The 19,192-nt window shown below is 51.1% G+C and overlaps 1 protein-coding gene across 4 annotated transcripts in view; it reads right to left on the reverse strand.

The window, feature by feature from the left end:
* The window catches only part of EPN2 (epsin 2), an 81,842-nt gene extending 65,725 nt beyond the window's left edge, over positions 1-16,117 (reverse strand). For all 4 annotated transcript variants that reach the window (XM_032841222.1, XM_032841221.1, XM_032841220.1 and 1 more), the window contains exon 1: positions 16,004-16,117. The gene's annotated coding sequence lies outside the window, so the exon portion shown is untranslated. The remainder of the gene's footprint in view (positions 1-16,003) is intronic.
* Between the last annotated feature and the right edge of the window lie 3,075 nt (positions 16,118-19,192).

Consider the following 19,192-nt stretch of genomic DNA (forward strand, 5'->3'; position numbering starts at 1 on the left):
CATCTTCAACAAAAGCAGCAGCAAAACCGTGTTTCCACGTGACCTGGAAGGAGCGCGACCTTAGGCTGACTGATTTAAATGATATTTCCATGAGCCTCACAGGGCAGTTTTTTTAGAAATCTCATTTCTGAGGCCTCACTTCGCAAGCCAGTGGGTTACAAAATGAGTTTTTTCTCTTAAAGAAGACAACATTTCCCCTTTCCAAATTTTAAATGGATTTCCTTCTTCCAATCTGAAAAGAACAAAAACAAAGACCTTGATAATAGCTTTTAAGTTTCTATCAAAGAGATTTCTTAAATATTCACCAGTCAGTAGTGTGACGCAGCACCCAAACGCAAACTCAAAGTGGCCAGTCTACCCCATGGCACTCCCGCCCCCTGCCACCAGGCCCCCAGCCAGACGCAGCACAGAGCAAGGGCCTGCCCTCCTCCCGGGACAGGCAGCCTTGCGGGAGAGCTAACCTCTTCCACGGGGGATGGCTCAGGAACCGGGCAGGCGTGCGTCACAGCGGTGGGCAGAGAAATCAGGGGCCTTCCCCCCTTGCGGCAGACCTGTTCATGGAACCCCTCTCGTGTCCCCATGTGATGCCAATGCTGAGGGCCCCGGAAGGAAATGACCGTCACGGACAGGTCACGGGTCTCCCTGAAGTGAGCGATCGGACCACGACCTAGACCAGCTCTCTGGACTGGATCAGAGTGAGCTGGTGAACCTCAGGCAAACACGTTTCCTAAGGAACTGGCCTGTGGCCTCTTCTGGGGGCTTTTTTTTTTTTTTTTTTTTTTTAAGATTGATTGATTTATTTGACAGAAACAGCGAGAGAGGGAACACAACCTGGGGGAGTGGGAGAGCAAGAAGCAGGCTCTGCACTGAGAAGGGAGCCTGACATGGGGCTCGATCCCAGGACCCCAAAATCATGACCTGAGCCGAAGGCAGATGCTTAACCATCTGAGCCACGCAGGCGCCCTATCTCTTCTGGGGACCTCTGAAGAGAGCGGCAATCAACTGTGTGGGAGGAACAGGCTGACGCCACCTCAGCAACGTATCATGGGCTCAGCATCACCAAAGGGAAAAGCCACATTCAGCGAACAAAAGTGCTGCTGGCTTGGCCGCTGCTGTTACCTAAGAACAGAAGACAACATTTGGGCGTCAGATTAGGTATGGCTTAGTCTACTCTCTAATGTACATCCGAGATGGGGAAACTGAGGCCCAGAGAGGCCGGTGTGCCTCTCTAGAAGTCTGAAATGCACGCAGTGCTACAGGTCCTTGGTTCCCCTATCTAGCTCTGAAGTCATCCTCCCCACTGACCGCTCCCCTCCATGCTTCCCCATCTGAGCACCAGCACCAAGAGCCCCGCCCGCCCTCACCCACAGCCACCTGGTTAATCAACCTCTCCAGCCAGCAAGCAGAGTTCCCTCTCGGCCTCCTGGCACCTCTGGGAGCTGCAGACTCCGCCGCCCCCAGCAACGGAGGAGGGGACAAACCACCTCTTCCCACCATGGTCGTTCAAGGGAAAGCTCTGTACCATCCTGGTGATGGTCGCACAGGCTGTCAAGACCCCTTGGGTACTAAACAAACCAACGATTTAGAGAAAACAAACCTAGCTACTAATAGCAACTGCAGTGACAAGGCCACAGGTCAAGTTCGAGTCCGATCCTTCCTACTTTCAAATTTTCTTCGATGACCATTAAAACAGGCACCCTAAACATTCTCCGAGACTCAGGATAAAAAAGAAAATCAGCCTGGAAATATCGTATTATAGACAATCTATTTTGGTAGAGCAGACTGAAACACAAATCAAAATTAAGCACAAACTAGGTCCCAAGCATGGGATGTGGGTCCTGAATGGCCCAAAAGACCTGGTTACAAAGCCGTACTCCCCCTAGGCAGGCCTGAGATCTTCAGAGTCAAATCCCCATGGCTCCTCCCCAACCCTGGTCCAGGAGTGAGGGCCTCTGCGGTTCTGGCCCCAGAGAGAAGTCCCTCGGAGCTTTCCCACTGGTTCCACTGGCAGGAAAACCACTGGACACCACATAATCCTCTTTACCCAGCGTCTCTGAGCTTAAACCACCCTACTCTGGGGAAGGCTGTCCTCCCAGATTCCTTCCTTGTCTATTTACCCCCGCCTTGTTTGCTAAACAAATATGAAATGGCCTCAAGTAGCGGGTTCCCAACCCACACATGTGAATCTCTGGGGAGCTTTGGAAACATACTTGGGCTCAGGCCCCCTCCCAGAACAATTAAAACAGAAGGTAGTGGGGCACGAACACTGGCATTTAAAAAAAAAAAAAAAAAAAAAAAAAGGCAGCTCCCCAGGCGATTCCAACAAAGCACAGGAGCCAAGCAGAAAACCACTGGCTTAGAGATACCCAGAGGACAATGAAAAGCACCTCAACAAAGAAATCCAGGTAATGAGGAAAGGAGGTGGGTGCTGGGTTAGAACCCAAAGTACAGGCCACACCGGAGCTAGCACGGACTGACTTTCAGCTGAGCTTCCTGATGGCCAAAGCAAAGAGGATTCTCTGTCCACAAGCGAGAAATAAAGCAGATTCACAGAAGTTCTTCCTTGCCCTAGGACCTGAGATGAACGCCTCCCTGAGACCCTCCGAAGGAGGACACACACCGTGAGGCAATGAGAGCGTATGCCACTTCTCACCCCACAGGGCAGCCTTCGGAAGGGTGCCCACCAGTCCACAATGGGCAGGATACTGGGCTGCCCTTGAAATCCGTGCTAGAAAAAAAAGCCTACCCGAAATCAAGGTCCACACATACAATATGCCACTAAGTTCACTCTGTCTTCCTGACCACGACGTACCTAGCCTGCTCCCCTGAACTCCAGCACCTTGTCATGACAACAGAAGAGCACAGACGCTGTTTACTGAAGTAGAGAAATAAAGGAAGTGACTCATGAAAACACCAAGAACACTGAGACTGTCCCCATAACGCAGGAGCGGAAAGAGCAAGCATTTCTCTCAGTGCCAATGCAGAGAAAGGCCACTGCTCACCCTCAGACCCACTGCTGGGATCTCTCAGCTCTCAGAGCTCCCAAGACTGGCAGGCCGGTGGGCAGGCCTCACGGCCACCAAAACCAAAAAATAACGGAGGCCTCCGAGTCCCTTACACATCGTATACTTTGCTGTTATGTATGATATACCTCGGGAAGAAGTTCTCTATAAATGTGTTAAAATCGAAGGATTCAAGAAGTGACCGCCCTCCTACCCCTTACTCGTGATGTTTTCTTCTTGGTCCGTGCACTGCATCACCACGTTTCAAAGTGAGCACTGACAAGTTAGAGCAGTGACTACTCACAATCACCAAAGGCAGAAACAATCCCAGTGTCCACCAGCAGACGGGCAGATGCTCTGCGGTCGAACTACACAATGGAATACTATTCAGTTATAAAAAGGAATGACACACGTGACCCCAGGGCTGAACCTGGAAAACACGGCTAAGTGACAGAAGCCAGACACAGACGGTCACGTATGGAGGATGCCATGCATGTGAAATGCCCAGCACAGGCAAATCCTAGGGACAGAAAGCAGATCAGTCCTTTTCAGGGGCTGGGTGATGGGAGGATCAGGAGCAACTGCTTCATGGGTACAGGTTTCCTTCCGGGGTGATGAAAAAAGTCTGTGAACGACGCTGTGGTAATGACTGCCCAACAGCGTAAATATACTTAATACCCCTGAATTCTTAATGCTTTGAAATGGCTACCAGGGTAAATTTTGTGTCACATGTATTTTACAATAAAAAAATTAAAATGGGAAAATTCTCATTGTTCTGGGGCGCTTGGGTGGCTCAGTCGGTTAAGCATCCAACCCTTGATTTCGGCTCAGGTCATGTTCTCAGGGTTGTGGGATCAAGCCCCACGTTGGGCTCCATGCTCAGCACGGAGTCTACTTAGGATTCTCTCTCTCCCTCTTCCTCTGCCCCATCCCTGTGCTGCGCGTGCCCACTCCCTTGCTCTCTCACATAGATAAATAAAATCTTTTTTTAAAAATCATTGTTTTGGGGCACCTGGGTGGCTCAGTGGATTAAGCCGCTGCCTTCGGCTCAGGTCATGATCTCAGGGTCCTGGGATCGAGCCCCGCATCAGGCTCTTTGCTCAGCGGGAAGCCTGCTTCTCTCTCTCTCTCTGCCTGACTCTCTGCCTACTTGTGATCTCTCTCTATGTCAAATAAATAAATAAAATCTTTAAAAATAAATAAATAAAAATAAAAATCATTGTTTTGCTCTAATAGAAGTGCTAAAAAAACTCAACCCACATTAAGATTTTGTATAAAGATGCATCACTGGGGCGCCTGGGTGGCTCAGTTGTTAAGTGGCTGCCTTTGGCTCATGTCATGATCCCAGGGTCCTAGGATTGAGCCCCTCCATCAGGCACCCTGCTCAGCGGGAAACCTGCTTCTCCCTCTGACACTCCCCCTGCTTGTGTTCCCTCTCTTGCTGTGTCTCTCTCTGCCAAATAAATAAATAAAATCTTTTTTAAAAAGTGCATCATTATTCCACATGTGCAGAAAGTCAGCTTCAATCCCAGAGCATTCAAAAATCAAAATTAGGATGGCAGGTGATCAGTCTTCTCTTAAAAACAAGTTTCCAAAGAGCCTGTATCTGCTTGTGATGTGTATCAAGGCACTTATCCATGATGTAAGTCTGGGATTTGCTTTGAAAATAATCGAAGAGGGGGGAGGGGGCAGGATCCTAGATGAGCACACTCAAATACTCTATACTTATATGATTCAAATTCTCCATAATGGTAAGTTGTGCTTTGTTTTCAAGCAATTCCCGAATCTTTCATATTCTGGATAATGCTCTGCAGAGGTAAAAAGAACTAGATGCTCCAAGGCTGTCAAGTTCTGGTGGCTCTACCTGGGGCCCTCCCCCTGTGCCCTACAGTTTAGGGTCACCGGGGCAGGCCCATCCACAAGAGGCCACATACAGGGCTCCCCGGTAAAGAACCAGAGCCCCAGTTCACACTGCCAGGCAGCAACACATGGACTCATCTGACCTAGTCCTTCAACCTGCAAATCGATACATTATCTAGACTTCCAAGATACCTGCCCCGAATTCAGCTATCAGCTACGGTCAGGAAACAGGGAAATCTTTCACTGGAATGCCTTTAACAGAGCTATGGAACCCCCACCGCTGCAGACAGAGCTCGCCTCCCAGCACCGAGGAAGCAGGATGCTGCCAGGCTCTCATCTCATCTCAGGATGCTACAACAGGAGGCTAAAATTTCAATTGCCTATCCACTTGCTTCTCCTCCTTCTCCTTCATCTTCCAGAACTAGATGAGGGGCGGGAGACCAGGCAGGTATCCCTCCCTCCCTCCCTGTTGTCTTTCCAGTATCTAGGAAAGTGCGTGGCCTGTAGTAGGTGCTCGACTAAATGTTGTCTGATCCTGACTTCTGATGGATACTGTTCTAAAGGTGCATCATAAAGACTATCTATTCACAAATGCCAGTGCAAGACATCAAATGGAAGGCACCAGAACGTACCAGTGTTGGGTGCCAGAAAAGGAGAAGACAGGAGACAAGGGGTTATGGTACAAACAATACCACCGAAAATAGCATCAGGGATGCTCTGGAATGTAGAGCCCTGGGTCACAGAGAGGGGGGCATGGAGAGGAGGGGTGGCTGTCTGCCAGGCAGAGGAGGGTGCAAGGCGAACGTCTAAAGCAGGGAGGGCAAGGAGGAAGGCATCGAATAGGGAGGCTGGCGAGCTCTACCACCCTGAACCCAAGACACGTCCATGACCAACTCTGTGTAAGGCCCTGGTCTCCAGAGCAGGGCCCAGGGAACGAAGGGAAATGAGGAGGCATCATGGGAGGGGTGGGGGCTGTGGAGAATGGGCACACGAAACCCCATCCAGAGATGGCGCCGACATTGGCGCTGACCCACTGTTGCCAGGCAACAGTGCAGGCCCCTGGCTGCCAAGTGTTCTGATTTGTCAATGAAGCTCCAAGTTTGGATGGCTATGTAAGATCTCCTGATTTTCATGTTGGCGACTCTGGTAGACAGAATAATGGCCTCCCAAAGATGTCAACATCCTAATCCCAGTTACACGGCAAAGAGGAATTAAGATAGCTGACGGGATTAAGGTTTCTAATCAGCCGACCTCAAAACAGGGACAGGAGCCCGGATTATCCAGTGGGCCCAATGTAATGGCAAGGATCCTTAAAAGCGGAAGAGGGAGGCAGAGGTCAGTGTCAGAGTGATGTGGTATGAGGACAGGACCAGCTACTGCTGACTTTGAAGACAAAAGGGCCCATGAACCAAGGAACGTGGACACCCTGTAAAAGCTGGAAAAGGCAAGGAAACAGATCTTCTCCAAAAGCCTCCGAGAAGGAACACAGTCCAGGCTACACCATGATTTTACCCCCCTGAGGCCTGTGTTGGAAGTCTAACTCGCAGGATGACCATTTTAACCCACTGCATTTGTGATCATTTGTTATAGCAGCCATGGGAAACTAATACAACAACCAAATTTCATTTTTAAAAAAAGGACAGTACAGCCCCAACAAAACACATCTGTGGGCTGAATGGGGCCCATGGACCACTTCCGCCCAGTCTACTCCAAGGAAGAGTTGAAGGCTGGGCATCTCCTGGGTACTTTGCACAGCGCCTGGCCCAGGAGCTCTCTGACACGCATCCCAGGGTTAACCACTAGGTCCCTTACCTTCAAACCCACTCACAAAATTCTCCAGGGATTTCTGGAGAAACAGAGCTGCCTGGGGCACCTAGCTGGCTCAGTGGATAGAGCATGCAACTCTTGCTCTCGGGACCACGAGTTCAAGCCTCATTTGGGCATAAAGCTTCCTCACCAAAAAAAACAAAAAATAAAAGCTGCTTGAGTATAAGCATCGGGAGCTCCATTCCCAGTGGACCTGCTAGCCATAAGCAACGCAGACACACGCCCAAACCTCACCTAGGACCTGAGACACTGGCCTACAGTATCGTGGACTGGCTGAAAACCCTTCTCAACTCTGCCTTCTCCTGCAAGCATGGAGAAGGGAGGGCTGTGCAGCATCCTGGGGAAGCCTCCAGGCCCCCCCGCCAGCCACCCACAGGGCACCCTCTGGCTCAGTGACTCCCCGGCACCCACAGCAATGAGATCACTTTGGGTTTTTTTTAAACAGCAGAGGAACACTTTTCAAAGGAGCTCTTTTTAGTTTCCCACGTTCAGAGCGGCGCAGAGCTGCTCTGATCAGAGGCAAAGTGGAGGACCCAGAGCACTGCCCACTCAACCACCGAAAGGTTGTGCGAAAGCCACCGAGACTCAGCGCGCTCTGCCGCATATCCAGCCCTTCCCCCTCCCCGCCAGCCCTGCTCAGCCAGGCTAGAGCCGCCCTTCAGGCCCTTGGCAGCACAGTTCTCTGGCCCGGAGGCCTCTCATTGGTGTGCCCCAGAGCTTCCACTTTTCCTTCCTACCTAACATCTCCTCTGAAGCCTTCTGGGACACCCAGATTCACTCTTGGGGTCGGATACCACTTTTTCCATTCCTCCCTCCCTGCTGCCATTAGTTTCTCTCCATCAGGAGCAGCTCTCTGCAGAACACGAGCTACTCGAGTCAACACAGCTCTTCATGGATGCATTCCCATCCTACGGTGCATAGTACATATGTGCTCAATAAACACTAAAGATGGACTGGACCACAAACTAATTTTTTTCTGGAAACATCCAAGTTACGATATGGTGACATGCATCAGATGCACCAGGTAAAACCTCCCTTCTGATCTTCCACGGATAAAGTGAATCTGCCTTAGTCGGGTACTCGGAACCACAACTATCTTTAGGATCAGCAAACAGGTGGGGCCCAATCTTTTCTCCTGCCCTCACTGGGGTTTACAGTCTTGGCTATACACCAGCTCCCGCTGGCAAAGCAGCTCAAAGGCAAACTCCAGCAGCCCGGGGAGTCATCTGTCCCTGGCACGATTCCACCTTCTCTGCCGCCCCCTCCCTCTTATCCGCAGCCGGTCCTCAGTTCCTCCACAGTAGCTCAGGGCCCAGCACCCCACATCTCCTCGCTGCACAGGCTTCTGGCTCCAATGTTCTCCCACCTTCTAATCCCTGACGTTCCCAGAGGCTCCCCTGAGCACACAGTTCATCTCGTCAGCCCACGAGAACCATGAAAATCATCTGGGGCACTTCTAAAAAAACTCCTGGCTCTCCCTCCCGGGTCTGGGGTGGGGCCCCAGCACAGGCATTTTTAAAAAGCTTCCCAGGCCATGTGATCTGCAGGTGCAGCCAAGGAGGAAAACTTCGGGCTCGCAGGCTGTCTCATCCACACTTCCCAGCCAGCACCAAGGCCTCCAGGGCCCCTGCCTCTCCCCAAACAGACCAGGGCTCCAGGACCTCCCTTCGCGCTGACACACACCTTGTGCTCTCTCTGGAACTGCAACCCATCCAGTCTCACCAATCTGCCCAGTCAGGCCCTGCCCCAGGGTCCCTCCCCCAAAGACTTGAACTCCCTACTGCTAACAGCACCGAATCCCAGGGCCGCTGCCTCATCAGAGTCTACGGCCATCAGGCCACCTTAGTCCTCACTGTTCCCAGCAGGCATCCACAGAGCAGAACTGCCTCTGTGAATGTGGGGTGCCCCAACCCACCCCAAGCTCTGCCCCCTGCTGTACCATCTGAAATGACTTCCCATCTGTCTTCTGTACCTGGACCCTGTCCCCTGTCCTCTGAGGTTCACCTCAAATCCCACCTTCTCCCTGATGTCTTCCCTGACCCTTCCAGACTCTTCTCCATTCTCGATGCCCTGACAAAAAATCAAAATCACGGCTCAGCAAACCACCAGCTTCAATTGTCTCACAAACGTTAACTCTGTCTTCTCAATCGGTGGCAGGAAACATGGCCTTTCATTTACACCCATCATTTTGACTAGAGACCACATGCTGCATATTTTCCAGGCCGACGCCGACCTCAAATATTCTGCTCTAATGTCATGAAATTGTCCTTGACTTGATGCCCATACGTCTACATCAAGTGGACTGCTTCTCATAAAGCGGCATCAAAATTCTTCCCCTTATCCTGTTTCCCAAATTTTTGGACCCAAAGTACAGTCACTGTACCCCAGGACAGCAACGGATATCAAACAGGTGCTCATGGAGAGGTTGCTTTCAAGTAAAAATGTGACTTTTCAGGCTGTCACTATTCCTCCACTACGACTTTTGGGGGGAGGGAGGGGAAGGCTGCAGACTCTGAACAGCCCAGCTTCTAGCTCTCACGATTTATTCACCTCAGCCTCAGAGCGTTTACAAAACAACAAATTTGAGTCCAAACCTCCCGGGCCTCCCGAGAGCACAGGGCAGGTACTGACACATAGCTGTTTACCATTCCTTGGCTTGGGAGCTGCAGGCCATTTTCAAACCTTGGGAAAGCGATCACACCCCAACCTCCACATACACTGTTAAGACCAGAAAAATCACCCAGTTAATTGCCCGCTGAGGAAGGAGACACTTTATATTTTTAATTGTAGAAATTTTTAAGACTATCGAGTTCTTCTACAGGAACCCGATCACATTTTAACAACCGGCATTAACCAGGAGACTTTTTTTTAGTCCTTAATCCCCATGTGTCATGTTTACAGAGCCAATGTGCAGAGCTTTAGGATTACAGAGTAAAAAAGAAATGAGCCCTTTCCTCAGAGCAATTTGGGCAATTATTTTAACACAGTTTTGCAAACACAAAAACCCTTACCAGCCCACACAGATTTCCTCCCAGCCAACCCAGCTGGGGTCCTCCCAGGTCCCTGCTGTCCGCCACCAGGCAGACAGAGGTCTTTGAATTTACTTCTGTGGCCCCGGACAGGGAAGTGAGGGGTTGTCATAGAAACAGCTTCGTGAGGCTCCAAAACCGGACGGATAGGTATGAGACTGGCTGGGGGCACAGGAACAAGCCTGACCCCTCTGAGCCACAGTCTGCTCATCTGTTGTGAAACGCGTACCTCCCAGGTACAGCGAGGCAGTGGGAGCACCTGGCAGGGCTGTAGAGTGAGGGAGTGGAAATAATGTGGTTTGGACTCTGACACAGGTGGCAGCAAATACCAGCTGGGGTAACTTAACTGGCTGCGTGGCCTGAGGCAGGCAGCTGAACCCCTCTGAGCCTTAGTTTTTGCATATGCAAAAAGAGAAATAGTGACCCTGCAGGATGACAGAAATTCAATATTGTGCATAAGAGGAGTAGCATAGGGCCTGGCACATAGAAGACATTCAAAAACTGTCAGGGCTCTCTCTCTTTCTCACACACACACAGGTTTGGTTTTGATGGACAAGCTGATAATTACTATTGGAGGAAAACAATCCCCCCCACCAAACTCTAAACACCAAAGAATATTAAATCAATCTGAACCGTTGGAGGGAGGAGGAGTGACTTCCATTAACACCAGTGGCCATCCCTAATGGCCCCGTGGGAGTCTCCTGGTGCCCTGCCCTTTCTCAGCTGCATTTCTAAAAAGCCTTGACAGTGAACGTCTTGTTGATGTGTGGGAACGATGAACTGGCTTTTCTAACAGAATCCTCGATTTACTGCCCCTCCGAAGGGCGCTGACGTCTTACAGCCCCTTCATGAACGAACACACCCCAACTAACTCACACAGTGATGATGCCTGGGCCCACAGTCCCGGTTCTGATCACAGAAGAACAAAAGTGAAAACATCTCTTTGACAAACAAAACTCCCTTCTCAAGGGTCATGCCATCATCTTGTGGGCGATTCAGGCACATTTCAGAGGCAAAAAAGCACCGCTGTGTTTGAGTGTCCCAGCAGTCAGGCACCCCCTTCGTATTCAGTCCTCTGGGCCAGGGTCCCCAGATCTGGGTCCGGGGCCAGGAATGTGCGCAGCACCTGGAAACTGGCTGAAAATGCACTTTCTCAGACTTCACCCCAAACCTACTGACTCAGACACTCTAGGGGTGGAGCCCGGCAATGTGTCTAACAGGACTTCTGGGTGATTCCAATGCACGCTTGGAGTCTGAGAAACGCCAGTCTCTTCTGCAAGATGGTTATTATTAGCCCTACTTGGGAGAGGAGGAAAACGCAACTCAGTGATTAGAGTGCTCAAAGCCACCCAGCCAGGAGACCAATTTGTACCCACGTCTGAATCCAAAGCTATTTCTCACATGGCCTTTGTAGTCAAATTGTCTGTACCATTTGGTGCCCTCCGCTACTGAGCCACCATGATGTGACGATGACATTAGCTTAAGAGGGGTGGGAGTGAGAGGAAGGCTGAAGCCTGCACTCAGAAGTGATTAATTATAGATGCTTTTAAATCCACATCATGCATCAGCCTTAGACGGTCAGCCATCCCTCAGGACGAGCCTGCTTTTCCCTGTTCCATTTATCAGCGGGGTTGCCATGAAAAGAAGGGGGGGTGGTCCCTTCATTTACAGCCCTCTGTGCACCCGCTGCCTAGCACTGCTTTGAACAGAAAGAGAAGAAGTTACCTGTTCTGTCTCCAGAGCGCTTGAAGTGCAGCCTTCACCGACAGGAAGGCTTGTCGGTGCCCAGGCACAAAGGTTCCAGCACCTGGGGATGCTGGGAATGAGTCACCAGAAAGAATCCAATGCATGTACACCGAGCATTTTAACAATGTTGCCGATCTGGTTCAAAGGAGGCAGGCCTTTTTTTTTTTTTAATCTAATCCTAAATCTGGCGTCTATCAGTTCAAGTGGTTCATTAAACTCTTGACATTCAACCCACAGGGCTTTCACAGATCCTAGGTTAGGAAAAAGTCCTCTCATTCGCCATTCCCAGCCTTCTACATTGACTTGGTGGTGATTTTCAAGACCACAAGTGTATGCCATAATTTAGATAAGCATACCTAACACGGAGGGGCTGGTGGGGTAGGAAGCCAGGTTTGGGAATCACCCAGACCTTGGTTTGACTCCCAGCTGTGCCAGTTCCCCACAAGTTACTTAATCTCTCTGGGTCTCTATCTCCACTCGAAGATGGGTGGGGTAATCCCATCTTATATGGTTGTTTGGTTTTTGTTGTTGTTTTTTTAAAGAAGGCTTCCTGGCCAGCGTGGAGCCCAATAGGGGGTTTGAACTCACAATCCTGATATCAAGATCTCGCTGAGCTCAAGAATAGGTCACTTAAAGATCTGAGCTGAGATAAGAAAAGGACACTTAACAGGCTGAGCCGTGCAGGTGCCCTTTTTTGTCATCCTATTTCTATGTTGCTGTGAAGACAAAATGAAATTACGTTAAAAAAGTCTGCTGACACAACTTTGCATTTCAAGACATAAAAAACTTAACCACATGACAGGAAAATAGATCTAGTCAAAAGGTCCATAGGTGGGTTACACTCAATACACTCACTTAAGGGCCGACACTTACTTCACTCTTGTTTGTTTTTGTAAGTTTCCATTCTTAGACACCGCGAATAAGCTTGATCAGACCAAAGAAAATTCCACTGACAAACTGATCAGAAAGCATGTCAATTCTCAAAAACTCAACAGATGGACACAAACAGTCATTTCACAGTGCAGCTGACAAAAACAAAATGTGCTCTCTCCCGCCCTCCTCCATCTTAGTTGCATCGTCCCACAGGACTCAGTCCACCATCAACTTGCAGTAGGCCTTGACACAGGTTTCTCATCTCTGTGATACTCGGCTTCTCAAATGAGAAAGCAAGTATACGAATATCTCCGAATCCAACAAACCCGTTCGAATCCAGGCCCCACCACTTACTAGCTGTGTGACCTTGAGCACATGGCTTAAGCCTCTGAGCCTCGCTCAGCTTCCTCAACTGCAGAAGCTGGATAATATGCCTGTGGCGGATGACACCCATGTGTCACGTAACATGACAGATCCATATGACATATGACGGCTAGACCAACAGTAGTGGTTTTTGCAAGAGCAAGAGATAACCGTGAACCCTGTAGTAGGGGATCAATAAAAGGTTGCTCCTCTGCCCCTGCCCAGGACAACTCATTCACATCTCAGACTTTTACTGAGCATCTACCATGTGTCAGAGACTGGGGTGGGGCTGGAGAAGCAGAGCAAGACTGGCCTTGAAGATGTCACAGTGCCACAAGAGCCCCAGATACAGAGACCAAGTGATTATGTGCTTGCTCCAAAGACTGTAGGGGGGGGGGCACTGAGGCTTGGAGAGAAGCACTGGTGGAGCTGGCTGGCAAAGGCTACACAGAAGACGTTCGTTTAAACTGAACAGATGAAAAGAGTTCAGCAGACAGATGGGGGGCAGGGTCTGAACTAGAAAATTCCTCATATCCCCCAACCTCAAGTTCCCCAAATGCAAGCCTTTTCATTTCTTTTTTTTTTTTTTAAGATTTTATTTATTTGACAGAGATCACAAATAGACAGAGTGGCAGGCAGAGAGAGAGGAGGAAGCAGGCTCCCCTCTGAGCAGAGAGCCCGATGCAATGTGGGGCTCGATCCCAGGACCCTAAGATCATGACCTGAGCCAAAGGCAGAGGCTTAACCCACTAAGCCACCCAGGTGACCCAAGCCCTTTCGTTTCTGCAAGGCTCAGGGTCACCAGGTACTCATGCCATGAAATGACAAACACCACAGTCATCCATGATCCGTCAGTATGATAGGAAGGTTCTAGGGGCAGGAGGAACAACTGCCAAAAAGCCTTAAAAACTTTAATGCGCTTCCCAAGAGTATGAAAGGACAGTTCCATGCATGAAAATTTCTTGGCCCTTTAGTCCACAAAGAACTGGAAGTTACCCTCATCCTAATGCAATCTTCGGGAGGGGGGGCCCACTTTTAAGTTCTGGAAGCCATTAAAACAAATCAAGCCATTAAAACAAATCAAAGTCCTAAAAACCCTCCATCTACTTTTGGAGGACTCTTATCAGAATCCCAACTCTTAGGAAATTCGCACCTTACCAGGGAAGACAGTTATGTTAGGAGGCATCAATTATACTTCTACAAAGGCTTTTTTTTTTTTTTTTTCAACAAGGGATGGGCCATTTCCAAGGCTGCATACACCAATCTAGGCATCATCACTTGCAAGTTACATCTCTGCACATCGGCTACCGTGTTTGACACAACACACCTTGCTGGGACAGAGTTCTCCATCAAACCACCCACCTGTCAAACTCAAGGTTCAAGGAGGCAAAAAGCTTGCGTAAAGGGGGAGAGATCAGTACATCCCACAGGACCATCCAAACTTGCTCCAGGTCCAGGGCCCTGTGGGATGCAATCCTGAATCGTGTCTTAACAATAATTTGCACTTTACCTAACTCTTTACTGGCCAGTATTATCTCATGCAACACTTACAGAAGAAAGCCCAGTGGTAACACGACCAAGCCCATATTAAAACTAAAGAAACTAGCAAGCTTTAAAAATATAAAAGCAAAAATACAGATAGAGAAAAGAGCAGATCTTGGTGGCTTCTCTGACACCATCACGGATCCCAAATACAATCACTGGAACAAGAACAAGTCAGAGAAAAAAAAAAAAAAAACCAAACCTGTAGTCCCTTCTGATGTTCATTTAAATACAGATGAAAACTTAATTATCAGTACGAACTCAATCACTGCTGTGCGGCATTCAGTATATGATTTTGCCAGCACCTATCATCTGGTATCTAGAGCTACAAGATGTACATGTTTTCTGCCAAATCCTCATTATCTTACGTAATTGGGAGGGGGGTAATTAATATTCACCTTTTTCAATTATTTTAATCTCCTGTTCCAACCTCTTCTTTCACAGAGCATTTTTTGGAGGTAGAAAGGAAGAACTCATACTTCACATCTTTCCCAGCCCATTATCTTCTGTGAATGTTAAAAATAAAAAGGGGGAGAGGGTGTTATCCTGAAGATCTCTCTTAAAAAAAAATTCTCAAATGTGTGGAGAGAGCACCCCGGAGACCAAGCTTCCAGTTCTGGTAGTGACACGGTATCACCGCATGACCTTGGGCAAATCACTGCATCTCTGGGCCTCAGTTTCCCCCACCTGAAGCCCCACATGGTCAAGCCCCATCCTCTCTTAAAGCGCAGACTTCAGATGCATCTCCGGGCCAAATCAGTGAAGGGACCCCAGGCCATGCCCCTGGGCGGCGGAATGGACTTTCACAGGCCCCTGCTGGGGTTTCTGGGGAGAGCAAGCTGCCCCCATCCTCCCCAACCCGCCCCGCAAAGCCACTGGGCCAACTTCAGGTCGCAAACAAAAACCTGTTGGCACGGAGTCCCCTAGGAAAGGCCAGCCTCTCCGAACGCTCTCAGCTCAGGGGGAGCCGCCCCACGGGCAGAGAGAGGAAGGGTCTCCTTGAAGAGTCCGGCCCCCACGCACCCATTCACCCACCCGGATTAGCCGAACAGGACCGTCGGGCGGGGTCTCTGCCATCCCACGCGGAACAAAAGGCAGCTGGAACCAGACTCTGCCGCCCCCGTCCCCGCTGTGCTGTGGGGGGTCGGGGGTGGGGAGGGAGAACCTGGTCCCTGGGGAAGGAAAAGGGCCCCGCTCCAGCCCGAAGGCGAGGGGGGACGGGACCGGATCCTAGGACAGAGAGGACCCCTCCTCCGATTCCTGAAGGAAACAGGGCTGGGCTGTGCACGGGGGCGGGAGGGAGATCGCGCTCGGCTCTGGAGGAAAGAGGCGCCTGGCCCGAGGAGGGGAGGAAAGTGCTCTGGGGAGGTGGGGCGGGGTTGTTCCAAGCTGAAAGGTAGAGGATGAGGGCACGAGGAGGATCCTGGATCTGGGGTGGGATTAAGAGGAGAGCCCCAGACTCCGGAGGATGTAAAAGGAAGAGCTCCCAGATAGGAAAATGGGGGGGGGGGGGGGGCTCCTTGCAGCGGAAAGAGGGATCCAGATGGGGAGGGGGCCATGCTCCAACCCGTGGGGCGGGGCCTGGTGGGAAAGAAAGGGGTCCCACCTGAGGTGGGGACCCAGCTGGGGCACCTGGGTGCATGCTCTGGGGGGCTGGCTGGAGGGGAGCGGCGCCGTGAGGGAGTCCGTGCCCTGGGGAGGGGAGGGTCCGCGCCCCGGGGCCCCGCTCCCGCCCCCCGAGGCTCGTGGGCCCCGGCTCACCTCCGCTCCTCCGAGCCTGCCTGGGTGCGCGGCTGCGGCCGCGGGTAGCGCTGGTGAGGCGGGAGCGACCGGAGCCTGCGGAGCCGCCGCAGCCGCCGCCGCTGCCGCCGCCGCCGCCGCGTCTAGCTCCGTTTGACACCCACACACCAGCCAACATGGCGGCCGGGAGGGGGCGCGCCGGCGGCGTGCGCGCGCCCGCCGGCCCCGCCCCTCCACCCTGCCGAGGCCCCGCCCCCGCCGAGGCCCCGCCCCCGCGACCTCCCCCCACATACCCAAGACCCCGCGCAGAGTGCCGAACGCTCCCGCCGCACCCCTCGACCTACGCCCAAATCCCTCAAGCGTCCCTCCAAACTCCACGCATGCATCTCGAGGACCCCCCCAATCGCCCACAAACCCTCGCGAATTCATACCCGAACCCACGCACTCAGACACCTCCCCACAAAACCCCCCACCCATACTCTACAAGCATCTCACCACCCTAAGGCACGCACACGGAGCCCTCCACCAGCACGGAAACTCGGTTCTGAACCTTACAGTGTGCACTTGAAAACATTATTCCCACAGGGGCTTCTCTCAGGAGGTGGAGCCTGGAAGGGGCCAGGGACTCCGGAGGCGCTGGTCACTTTCAGTTTCTTGAGCGGAGTGCCGTTGTCCCAGGTGTGTTCACTTTGTGAAAATTCACTGATGTACATTTCAGGTGTGTGCCCTTTTCCGTATGTGTGTTAATTTTTCAAACACTCAAAAATTTGAGAAGGGATGCATCGGCTTTGCTAGACAGCCAGAGGGATCCTTAACACTAAAAATGGGGAGCCCTTGGCTCACCGTCAACCTCACATGAGGAATTTACACGACCTGAAACTCACAAAAGCAACACAGCTGCCCCTTCCATCTGGTTCATCCAGTGCCCATGAGGCACCAGGCTCTGTGCAAGGCTCAAAAGGAGTTGAAGACGAAGCTGGACAAGAGGCAGACCTTGGAGAGGTTCCTGGGACCTCACGGCTGACTAACCCACTCCAGACAGGGTGGGGTCAGCAGAAACCCCTCAGAGCAGATTCTGGGGTGTGGTTCAGAGTTCGCTAGGTTGGCAGACAGCACCATCCCTGTTGCCTGTGTTCCAAGGAGGCCCAGGTGACATCAACACTCTGCCAAGCTCTGGCGTTCAGGGAAACTGTTTCTCTGAGTCCCATTCTGCCCCCAGTTACTAAGAGACCTTAGACAAGTCATTGCACTTCTCTGAGCTTTTTATTCCTCCTCTCTATGAAGAAGTCTAATGGATGAAGACCTCCCTTCTGTTCTTCCAAGCTGAAATCTAGACTTCCTTTCTCAGGGAAAAGTATAAGAGCAAAAGGAAAGGGGAGAAGAGAGAGAGAAACAGAGGGAAGGGGAGGAAAGAAAGGGGAGGGAGGGGAAGGAGAGAGAGGGGAGGAGAGGGAGATGAGGAGAGAGAAACGCAGAGACTAATGCAGTTGTGAAGTCACGTGGCCATTTTTCCTCTACAAAACTCAACACTGGTGGTTCCAGATGTTAGAAATTCCTCCCCGGGGTTTGCAACCCCCTCCCACTGCTCAATGTCCCTTCTCCACCGGGATAGTGAATTAGCCTCGTGGCAGGAACCCAAGCTCCCTGTTTTGAACTTGGCCCTCCCTTCTCCTGGAGAAGGCCCTCAACCAGTCCAACACTCCCCATAAGGTGCAACTCACTCTTTGCTGGCCTTCTGGAAGAGGAGAGCTTTCCATGAAACCATGGTCCCTGTCCCCAGAGTTTGTAGCTTCCTATGAATTACACACTCAGCCTGTGGGCGCCCGGTGTGGGCTAGAGGGCTTTCCCTAGATAGAGCTGCCCTGTAGTGCTTCCTGCAATGATGGAAATGTTCTCTAGCTGTGCCATCCACATATGAGCGCTTGGGATGTGGCTAATGTGACCCAAGGAGCTGAATCTTTAAGACCTTATTTAACTTTAATTAATGAACTTGAATAGCCACGTACGGCTGGATGCTGGACCACACTGAACAGCGGCTGCCCTAAACCTCACCACAGCCCCACAAGGTGAGCAGTCTTATTGTCCACATCTTACAGATGAGAATTTGAGGTTTGGAGAGATGCCAGGACTTGGTCATCGAGGCCAGTTTTTCCGCGTGTAGAGCCCATTGCCTTCTGCACCCAGCTAACAAGTCTGCCTAGCCACAGAGATAAACATGCAAATTCTGGGGAGAGACCTGGATACAGATAAAGAGACCATGGGGTGCAGGGTGCATGGCTGGCTCAGTTAGAGAAGCAATGCAACACTCAATCTTGGGGTTGAGTTCGAGCCCCACGTTGGGTGTAGAGATCACATACATAAATAACAAATAAATAAATAGACTTAAAAAAAAAAAAAAAAGAGGGAGAGAGTGATCTTAAGTACAGCCCAGGAAGGAAATTGGAGAGCAGGAGAAAGAGCCAGGCTGGGGAGTGGAGCAGGGCCCTCTGAGGCCGAAAGACCACCACCCAAGTGCAAGGTCAGAGGGGACATTCCTGCATTCCTCCAAGAGGTGTCTCCTTCCGGAACTGCTTTGAGATGTGAAGCATCTCACTGTCTTTCATGGTCCCTCTCTGAATACACCTTCACTATTAGCCCTTAAGGTCAACAGTCCTAGTCCCCCTAGTTCCAGATGAGGAAACAGAAGCAGCAGACAGCCATGCTGCGATTCAGACCCAGGTTCTGGTCCAGAGCATGGAAACAGTCTTATAGAAGAGGCTGCAGGATAAGCCAGACACTGTGCCTAAACCCAAAGCAGTCCCAGGGCACAGGGGTGGAGCTGACACCTCATCCGCCCTTCCTCATGGAGCCAGGGCCCAGGGGTACACAGGTGCCTGGCTCTAGGGGTCCCAAACAGACCAGGTCCCACCACTTGCCACTGACAAAATCCAAAGGCAGAGAGATAAGCAGAGTTAAAGCAGGAAAGGAATTTATTTCATTGAGGCCAAACCAGGAAGACAGTGGACTCGCTTCTCAAAAACTGTCTCCAAAGTGCTGAAAATACTTCCAGGTTTATGCAAAGAAAATGTGGGATAAAGGTCAGTGGGTCCCCGCAGGTGGGCAGTAAAGATATGTCCATCACTGTCTTGGAGTAGATAGCCTATGGGTGAGGTCTTGCTGGCTCAGGGCATCCTTATTGCTTGAAGGGGATAGCTTCCATTCCCCCAGGGG

Source organism: Lontra canadensis, unplaced genomic scaffold, assembly GCF_010015895.1.
Source record: "Lontra canadensis isolate GAN:19392208 unplaced genomic scaffold, GSC_riverotter_1.0 scaffold122, whole genome shotgun sequence".
NCBI lineage: Eukaryota > Metazoa > Chordata > Mammalia > Carnivora > Mustelidae > Lontra > Lontra canadensis.